Source organism: Rhinolophus sinicus, unplaced genomic scaffold (assembly GCF_057876585.1).
Source record: "Rhinolophus sinicus isolate RSI-liver-muscle unplaced genomic scaffold, RSI-T2T HiC_scaffold_22, whole genome shotgun sequence".
Lineage (NCBI taxonomy): Eukaryota > Metazoa > Chordata > Mammalia > Chiroptera > Rhinolophidae > Rhinolophus > Rhinolophus sinicus.
In genome coordinates this window covers 2530641-2541049 of record NW_028290712.1, presented here as the reverse complement: position 1 = coordinate 2541049, position 10409 = coordinate 2530641, and the positions used below count along the sequence as shown (strand labels likewise).

The window sequence follows — 10409 nt, the reverse complement described above, 5'->3', positions numbered from 1 at the left end:
CAAATACATAGAGTGCCAAAAATTGTATACGTTATAAGAAAGGAAAACCTGTATTAAATTTGTAATACTCAATATATACCAATAATAAAAAATGAACACAAGTCATGTGTATACATTTTCTTGATCCCCTAGTACATACATACATATATACGTATACATACCTACATACACACACACACACACACACACACACACACACACACACACTTAAGCACACTTACTTTTATTTCATTAAGACACAAAGCTCAGGAAAGTTAACTGGCTCAGTTTTACTTTTCCACTAGAGTTGATATTCACTATTAATTTCTTACGTAAAGGGTGGTCATCAGACTAACTGGATCAGTTTTCTTTCAGTGGAGAAAATTGATTACCTTACCATTATTCACACTTGGGCCATCTGTTGCTGTAGAATAGATGCAAGTGGATGCATTATTTTATATTCCTTAAAACCTTTGTATCATTCCATATGTGTGATTTTTCTCTTCATGTATACCATTCCATTAAGGGATATAAACACACAAAAATTTTCACTTATGAGGCAAAAATTGTTTCGCAAACTTTTTGGAGAATGTTCAAATCTTTTATTTTATACATTTAGTTTTTCAAAGAGGAATATATGATGTGTTTAGCTCTTCAAGCTGGCAAACAGACACAGTTTCTTGGTGCGAATGTAACAAACAGACTGCTTAATTTTGTACGCCTTTTTATGTTCAAAGATATAAAGAGAAATTTTAGAAAAACAGAGCAAGTCACCTCTGCATGGTTTTTATGGTTGTTTTAGTCAGGAGTAAAATCAGACATAAAATAGTATTTTGTGGAAATTTGACTGAAAATTGTAACAAAAGAGACATGAAATTAAAAATGTTTAAGTTTTGTATCTCAATTAAAATGAACTATTATGAAATTACTTTGAGAAATTCCACTTTTTCATCTTGTCCAAAAATTCATGGATGGAACATTAATACACACATCTACCCAAAACAACACTTTTTTTTTTCTTTTGTAGTATTCAACTAACAGAAACATGGCATTTAAATTTTATCTTCTCACAGAAAATTGAGTACATAACAGTATTTTTTAGTATCTCTTTCAGCCTGAATTTTCAGATCGGCTTCCCCCACAAACTCCTCTTGAAACCCTGTAACTTGAGCTACTATATGATTCATGAGGAATGGAGTACACCCTATCCATAGATGGTGAAAACCATCGTTCCTGTCTGCCACCACTATCATGACCACTTAGAGATGTTTGAGTTCGGCTGCTTGAGTATTTTTCATGCCATCCACCATATCCTTCTCGTGTGTTATACTCATCATAATGACCACTTCCATCATAAGTCAGACGGGGCCCTCGTGCTGGTGGTATTCCCCGAGAGTTTCCTGTATAGTCAATGATCAAAGAACACAACGTAAACTGCATTACAAAATATTCTGGTACCATGACACTATAAAGTGCTAACTAAATATCTGGAAAATGTTGTTCATTTTCTGTGCTCCAAAGGTAACAATGATGCTGCAGTAGTCAAAGAATCTCAAGTTCATTTAAAATAATGTGTAAGAGTAATATCTGTAGCCTAAGTCATTTCTTTAAAATAAATGACCAATTCACAGTTTCTGCAAATAGGCTGAGATTCTGACTTTAATATTGTTCCTTTGCTTCATACTGTGAAACACTCTTTACTTTAAAATGTTAAAATAAGTTGTATTCCACGAAGAAAAAAAAGATGAGACTACCAATTTACCCTTAAAAGCATTCTATTAGTTTAAAAGAGGTATTAAGATAATGATTCCAAAACCTTCAAAATCATCAAAAGTCCATAGCAGTGTTTTCCCTTTGTGGAATTAGAAGTAAAATAAACAACACTGGCCTGTTAAGGCCAACTATATGATTTACAAGTCAAAACTGAACTCTTACCATAACTCCCACATGAATCTCTGTAAGAGCCTCTCCGTGTATGTTCAGAATAATCTGTATAACGAACCCCACCACAGCCATCACGTTCACTAAATTAAGAAAAAAAAAAAAGAACAAAACAACAGAGTATGAACCAATGTCCAAATTGAAAATGGAATTTGATAAGAAGGAGAAAAATTCAGAGAACCTATGTCTGCTAGAGGAAAGTTCATCCTGAGGACGTGAATGGCTATAATCACGGTTGCCTCTAGGTTGTGTCTTTAGAGCATAATCCTTGTAGTCGCTGAAACTGGGATTATCTCTACTTGGATAACTGAAACAAAGCAGCAAATATTTTAAAATGCACCTTCTGATATGCAGCAGAAAATATTAAAAGCTCTGACAATGAAAAGACAAAGTATTTTAAAAGAACAAAGGACCTGAATACACTTGTCTACATCAGGCAAACAGGCACGTGAAAACATGCTCAATATAATCAGTCATTAGAGAAATGCAAATCAAAACCGACATAGGACACCATTTTACTCATAAGTTGGCTATATAGTGTTTTTAATTGGAAATTCTTTTCACTCTGGGTAGTGAAACCCATGTGGTATGTAAATGATATATTGCAGAATTGTTTACTTGAAATCTATGAAATTTTACTAATCATTGTCACCCCAATAAAGTTTAATTAAATAAATAAAGAAAACAAAAAAAGTAAAGGATCTAGTGTTAATGAAGATGTACAAAAATTGGCATCCTGCATACACTGATGATGGAGATGTCAAATGGTGCAGGTGCTGTTGGAAAGATGGGTGGTTCCTTAAAAAAGTAAACAGAATTATGATATGACCCAGGAATGCCACTCCCTAAGTATATACCCAAATAGTAGAATACTTGGGTATTCTATACCCAAATATTTGTACATGAGTATTTACAACAGTAGTCTGGTGGAAATAACTCAAACACAAATGGATGAACAAACTTGGTTAATTAATGACACCTACAATGGACTATTTATGTAATCAGTCTTCAGGATGTGATGCACTGATTCATGCTACAACACTGATGATCCTCAAAAACATTCACGCTAATGAAAAAAGCCATATAAAAAAGGTCACATATTGTTTGATTCCAATAGTATGATTCATCCAGAATAGGAATATTGATATAGACTGAACACATATAAATGTTTGCTAGTGTCTGGGACGGGAATAAAATGGGAGTGATTGCGTAAATGTCAGATCATTTTACTTGGGGGTAATGAAACCAGATAGAGGTGGTAATTGCAAAACTGTTACTGAATAATTCACTCTTAAAATGTTGAATTTTATGGTAGATGAATTTCATCTGAACAAAACATATCAACTATGATATAATGGCTCACATATTTCATTTCCTTTACCTATCTTTAATAGAATAACCACCATCCCTTGGTATCATACAGTATTTTCTCCTGGAAGAGCTTGGTTCTCGGCATGGAGGACGTCTATATTTTTTTCTCCCACACGATACTGGTCCTGCAATTTAAAAATGACTATCTCAGAACTGAGTGTAATGTTTCAAAGAAGAAATACTAAAAACATCGTGTTCTTTCCTCTTTCCAAAATGATGTTCAACAATTAGTCTAAGATTCCATTTATGCTCATTTTGTCTGTCTTTAAAATTTTATACTTGAATAATGGTTTTATCCTGACGTCGCCCCTCCCCTGTATACATTTACATAATATTTACATTACCGTCAATAAGTAAAACCTTAAATATCTGAGACAAATATTTTGACAACTACTTTCACATATTCAATGCTTACATATGTCTTCTAAAATCTATTATCTGTAAGCTTTTCTCCTTCTCTATTTGTCATTGTCTTACTTCATCCATCTCTTGCCTCAATAATTTAAAAGTCTCTGCCTTGCCTTCACTCTTACTACTTAATGTACTACTTCTTATAATGGTCCCATTACAACTAATTGGTCTTTTCAATACCCAAATCTGGTACGATTACCACTGTACCATTTTCTCCTGAGAGACCACAATATTAACCCAAGTAAAGGGAAAACAGCCTTGGTCAGGCTCTCTCCCTGACCAGTGGCTGGCTCTCCCCCAGCAATGTGCTGGTCTGAGACATGGCATGCAATGATCCCTGACCCAGAGACCTGCTGGTCCAACACGAAGGAACAAAGAGCAGGTACCGTACATCTTAAAGATATACTCTTATGTGAGCATCTTTGCTATACACTATCTTTGTCTCTGTATGGTACAAATTTGTCTGATTCATGAGTTTGGTGGCTGAGGCATGAAGAGGGTGCTGGCTATACCCAGTGAAGGGGCTGAGAATTCCCCCTAAACCTAAATAAAGTAAGTCTACTTTGCCTTCGGCTCCACTTATCTTCTTCCCGCTCCCAGAGGGGCACACACATTACTCCTGAGACTCAACCCACCAGGACACCTAATGAGGAGAGCAGGATCTAGATTAGGTAAGAGATCTCTACACCCCTGGACAGAACATCTGTCTGCACACAGTTTGTTGTACCCGGTGGCCGCTACTGTGAGGAGCTGATGTTCAACAGTTAGTCTAAGGTCTCCTTGGAGGGGTGGGAAGATGTGGATGGTTCTCAGGCCAGCACAGAAAAAGCCTTGCAGGTTTTAACTGAGCAGTTGCTTGAAAAAGCCAGCAGTGCTGCCAGCCGTGTTGGCTGGATGTGCCTCAATGTGCTGTGCAGAAATGCATTGAAGAGGAGATGCTTGCTGAAGTGGCCAGACAGTGGGACCTATAGTCTCAGAAGAAGCTGCTGGCGGCGTGAGTCCATCAGCTTGAGAAGGAATTCTGCAGTGGGGGGGTTCTGAAGTAGACACCATCCTGGAGTTGACAAGGATGCTGGGGAGGCTAGCGATGTCCCACACCCCTGAATTCGGCCATCTGTACAACAAGAGGTAAAACAGGAACAACATTTGGAGCCCGGTGGCATTGATGCTGGCAACACAGCCCTGACTGAGTTCACAAATTACCCTCCTTATACACCTACGGAGTTGTGAGAGCTGGTGAAGCAGCGGTTGTAATGCCCCGGTGAGCCACTCGAGGCTTGCCGCATGTGCTTGTGGGATGAGGAGGCAGACAGCATTCTCTGTTCCCCAGGTGAAATGGAAAAGATAGCCTCCGTGATGTTGAACCCATCTCTAAGGCAACGGCTGCCAATTCAGGCTAGTTCAAGGACAGAGCAACCACTCCTTAATGGACTGTTTCACTGCTGTGGTGCACACAGTCGGGGGAAATGTAGGCTAGCTGCCTCAGACTGTAAACAAATGGCAATCATCGGTTCCGGAAAAATGGCAGCGTGAGGTGAGCCTCTGTAAAGACCCCCTGGAATTTAAAAAGAATCGAACAACAAAAACTCCACAAAGGACTCTCTGCACAGCAGACAGGAAAGACGAAGAGGCCCACTACCGACTGAAATCACCTACAGGTGGGAGATTCACGCGAGTGGAGGGAGGAGGAAAGGGAGAAGTGCGCGGACACGGAGGCGCAAGGGCGCAGAACGCAGACCTAGCTCAGTGCTCCGAGCTTGCTGCTGCCCGGAACTAACGCAGCTGCGGGAGAGGGAAGAACTCGGACAGCTAGGGCTCCGCCAGGGCTCCACAGGACTGAGGGGACAGCATATAACACGGCTGAACCCAATGCTCACGGCAGAGACCTTGGAGAAAAGACTGAGGAAAAAAGGCTGAAAAAGGTCATTTAAGCCCGTACTGCGGAGCAGAAACGGATGCGTCAGGCACTGAGACTAGCTGCCCCCTCCCTCCCCTCCCAGAGCTCGCCCTGCCCCTTCCTGCCCGGTGATAGAAGCGAAACAGTAGGAGTCTCAGATCAAAACAACAGAAAATTTGCTGTTTTGAGAACTGTGGACCGCAGACACAAATTCATAGCCCAACTAGTTCCGGCAAAGGGGAGGGATCTGTGGAAGCAGGACCGGCTGTGGTGGTGGTCACCACCATTGTTCTGGACCACCTCTCACAACTCACCACGCCCCTGACCCCACCTATCTGGACGGATCCCTGCAGGAGTAAACAGAAATGCTGAAACATACGGGCTCTGTATCAGGAGCTGGAAGAGCTTTGGAACATGAAAAGCTCTCCGCATACACACCAGGACACTGCGCCCTGTGACCTAGACGAATTATTAACAGAGGAGAAGCCCGACTCTGAGGTAATCCCCCCAATGTGTGAGAAGTTGGAACAGTGCAGAGAAAACAGCACTACGTGTGGGAGAAGAAAAATAAATTGCAGTTGGAGAAATAATAAAGCATTCTACCAACAAGTACTGGAAAACAAAAGAAAGACCACTTCCTATCAACCTGTTGCAGAAGTCACTCATGCAGATGTCTAGGAAGATAAATAGTAAACCAGGAATTGCCATGAATAACCAAGGCAACAAGAGAGCTCAGAAAGAAAGGGAAAAAACTCCAGAAAACGCACTTAAAGATACAGAAATATGTGACTTAAATGACAGAGAATTCAAGATTGCAGTTCTGTAAAAACTCAATGAGATACAAGAAAACACAGATAGGCAGTTAAATGGACTCAGAAATTCAATCAAAGAACAGCATTAGCATTTTACGAAAGAGATTGAAATCTTAAAAAAGAACCAAATAGAATTTCTGGAGATTAAGAACTCAATAGAAGAAATTAAGAATGAAATAACCAGCTTAGGTAGTAGAGTTGACCAGATGGAGGAAAGAATCAGTGACATCGAAGATAGAAACCTGGAAATGACACAGATAGAAGAAGAAAGTGACTTGAGACTTAAAAAAAATGAAAGAACTCTACAAGAACTTTCTGACTCCATCAGAAAGAGCAATATAAGAATAATGTGCATACCAGAAGGAGAAGAAAGAGAGAAGGGAGCAGAGAATATATTCAAACAAATTGTCGATGCGAACTTCCCAAATTTGTGGACAGAACTGGACCCTCGAATCCAAGAAGCAAATGGAACACCTAGGTACCTCAATCCCAACAGGCCTTATCCAAGGCACATTGTATTGAAGCTGTCTAAAATCAACGACAAAGAAAGAATCCTCAAGACAGCCAGGGAAAAGAAGACGGTAACTTACAAAGGAAAGCCCATTAGATTATCATCAGATTTTTCAGCAGAAACTCTACAAGCCAGGAGGGAGTGGAACCAAATATTCAAACTATTGAAAGAGAGAAATCATGAGCCAAGAATAAGATATCCAGCAAAGATATCCTTTAGATATGAAGGAGGAATAAAGACCTTTCCAGACATACAGAAGCTGAGGGAATTGTCTAATACACGACCTGCACTACAAGAAATAATATAGGAGGCTATTCAACCACCATCAACAGGGACAATTTGTAGCAACCGAAACTCAAAAAGGGGGAGAGTAAAGGCCTGAACCGGAATACGGAAATGGAGAAGTAAGCGTGCTGAAGAAAATGGAATACTCTAAATATCAAACTTTCTTTTACATAAACTTAAGGGTAACCACTCAGAAGAAATCCAGAACTGAAATATATACTGAAATAAAAGAAGAAACAGAGGGAAACATCATAGAATACCACCACACAGAAATAATAGAAAACAACAAAAAGGCAAAGAAACAATGGAGACACAGCCTTACCAGAAAACTAAAGATAGAATGAAAGGAAATCCTCATCTATCAATAATCACCTTAAATGTAAATGGACTGAACTCACCAATAAAAAAGCACAGAGTAGCAGATTGGATCAAAAAACTAAACCCAACCATATACTGTACAAGAGACACATCTCAGCTACAAGGACAAGCATAGACTCAAAGTGAAAGGGTGGAAATTGACACTGCAAGCAATGGTAACCCGAGAAAATCGGGTGTAGCCATAATGATATCAGATGAAACAGACTTCAAGGTGAAAAAGGTAACAAGAGACAAAGATGGACATTTCATAATGGTGAAGGGGACTGTACAACAAGAAGACTTAACAGTCATCAATGTTTATGCCCCCAATCAGGAAGCACTGAAATACACTAAGCAACTACTCACAGAACTAAAGGGAGAAATTGACCAAAACACAATTATACTAGGGGCCTTACATACATCTTTGACAGCTATGGATAGACCATCCAAACAGAAAATAAACAACGAAATAGTAGCCCTAAATGACACATTAGATGAAATGGACATATTTGACATTTATAGAGCACTTCATCCTAAAACATCAGACTATACATTCTTTTCTAGTGTACATGGAACATTCTCAAGGATAGACCATATATTGGGACATAAAATCAGTCTCAACAAATTTAAGAAGATTGAAATCATACCATGCATATTCTCTGATAACAAGGCTTTGAAATTGGATATCAATTGTAAAAGAAAGCGGGAAAAAAACACAAATACATGGAGATTAAACAACATACTTTTAAAGAACAACTGGGTCAAAAAAGAAGTTACAGGAGAGATCAAAAGATACATAGAAACAAATGACAATGAAAATACATCCTACCAAAATTTTTGGGATGCAGCGAAAACAGTTTTAAGAGGGAAGTTTATCTCTTTACAGGCCTATCTCAAGAAACAAGAAAACTCCCAAATAAATAACCTCATGGTACACCTTAAAGAACTAGAAAAAGAAGAACAAGTGAAAGCCAAGGTCAGCAGAAGAAAGGGAATAACAAAAATTAGAGCAGAACTAAATGAAATAGAGAACAAAAAGACAATAGAAAACATTAATATGACAAAGAGCTGGTTCTTTGAAAAGATTAACAAAATTGACAAACCCTTGGCTAGACTTACTAAGATAAAAAGAGAGAAGACACTGATTAACAAAATCAGAAACGTAAAAGGGGAAGTTATCACGGACACCGCAGAAATACAAAGGATCATCCAAGAATACTATGAAGGACTATATGCCACCAAATTCAACAACCTAGAAGAAATGCATAAGTTCTTAGAAACATATAGCATTCCAAGGCTGTACCATGAAGATCTGGAAAATCTAAACAGACCGATCACCAGTAATGAAATTGAATCAGTCATCCAAAACCTTCACAAAAGCAAAAGTCCGGGACCAGATGTCTTCACTAGTGAAGTCTATCAAACCTTCAAAGAGAATCTAATACCAATTCTGCACAAACTCTTCCAAAAAATTGAAGAAGGAACAGTACTTCCCAACTCATTTTATGAGGCCAACATTACCCTGATACGAAAACTTGGTAAGGACAGCACAAAAAAAGAAAACTACAGCCCAATATCTCTGATGAATACCGATGCAAAAATCCTAAATAAAATACTAGCAAATCGAATACAACAATGCATTAAAAAGATTATTCATCACGACCAAGTGGGGTTCATCCCCGGGGCACAAGGATGGTTCAACATACGCAAATCCATCAATGTGATACATCATATAAACAAAATAAAGGACAAATTCATATGATTATGTCAGTTGATGCAGAAAAAGCATTTGACAAGATACAACATCCGTTTATGATTAATACACTTAATAAAATAGGTATAGAAGGAAAATACCTTAACATAATAAAGGACATATATGACAAGCCCTTTGCTAATCTCATAATTAATGGAGAAAAACTAAAGCCATTTGCTCTACGTTCAGGAACATGACAGGGATGTCCCCTATCACCTCTGCTTTTCAATATTGTGTTGGAAACCTTGCCAGAGCAATCAGGCAAGAGAAAGAAATAAAAGGCATCCAAATTTGGAATGGAGAAGTTAAATTATCACTCTTTGCAGATGACTTGATGCTATATATAGAAAACCCTAAAGACTCCACCAAAAAGCTATTAGAAACAATCAACGAATACAGTAAAGTTGCCAGCTATAATTATTTAAAAAGGAGAAATTTATGGGTGTAACAGGAAGAGAAAAACCTAGACTTAAGGAATTTCTGGGACAGCCCATTAGAATTCAAATGAATTCTAAATTAGGGATGCATGAATGTGTGAGTCTTACAAATCAAATCCTATGCAGTGTTTTCTTTGTTTTATCATTTTCATTGTTCTCGTCCTTAGAATTGGGTTTTCAATTCTAAGTCATATTTTGATATTTTCCTATAATATTTACCTGAAATATTTTTTTCCTATTAGACCACACTGCCTTGATTTCCATTCATCCAGTATTTGGAGTGAAGCTTCAACCAGAAAAATTAGTTTTGACTACAAGTTTTAACATAGTTGTATATCCATCACATAACCTACTTACCTTCAAATCTCTATTCAGAAAGTGTCAAGGTGATATAGCTTCTCATTTGAAATCATTTGCAACCAAATTACCAGTTCAGATTGTGTCACTGAATTAGAAATCTGTCCTATGTTCAACAATACCAAATATCTGCATGTGTAATGAATATGGGATATCCCTGATACACTTTGTCTTTTTCATGTTACTTTAAAATCAGATGTGAAAACTAGACAGAAGCAAATGAGCTGGAAAGCTAGATACTAGTTAGGCAACACCAGATGTTCTGAGGTATTTGACCAAAATTTGTGCTTGAGACAAC

At 38.2% G+C, this 10409-nt stretch overlaps 1 long non-coding RNA gene across 1 annotated transcript; it reads right to left on the bottom strand.

Annotated features, from left to right (window-relative positions):
• Positions 1–704: 704 nt before the first annotated feature.
• LOC148754348 (uncharacterized) lies at positions 705–3386 on the bottom strand. Its single transcript, XR_016020151.1, has 4 exons — positions 3302–3386; positions 2102–2227; positions 1915–2003; positions 705–1379 (listed from the first exon to the last, which is right to left on the bottom strand). It is a non-coding gene; the product is annotated as an uncharacterized LOC148754348 (long non-coding RNA).
• Positions 3387–10409: the final 7023 nt, after the last annotated feature.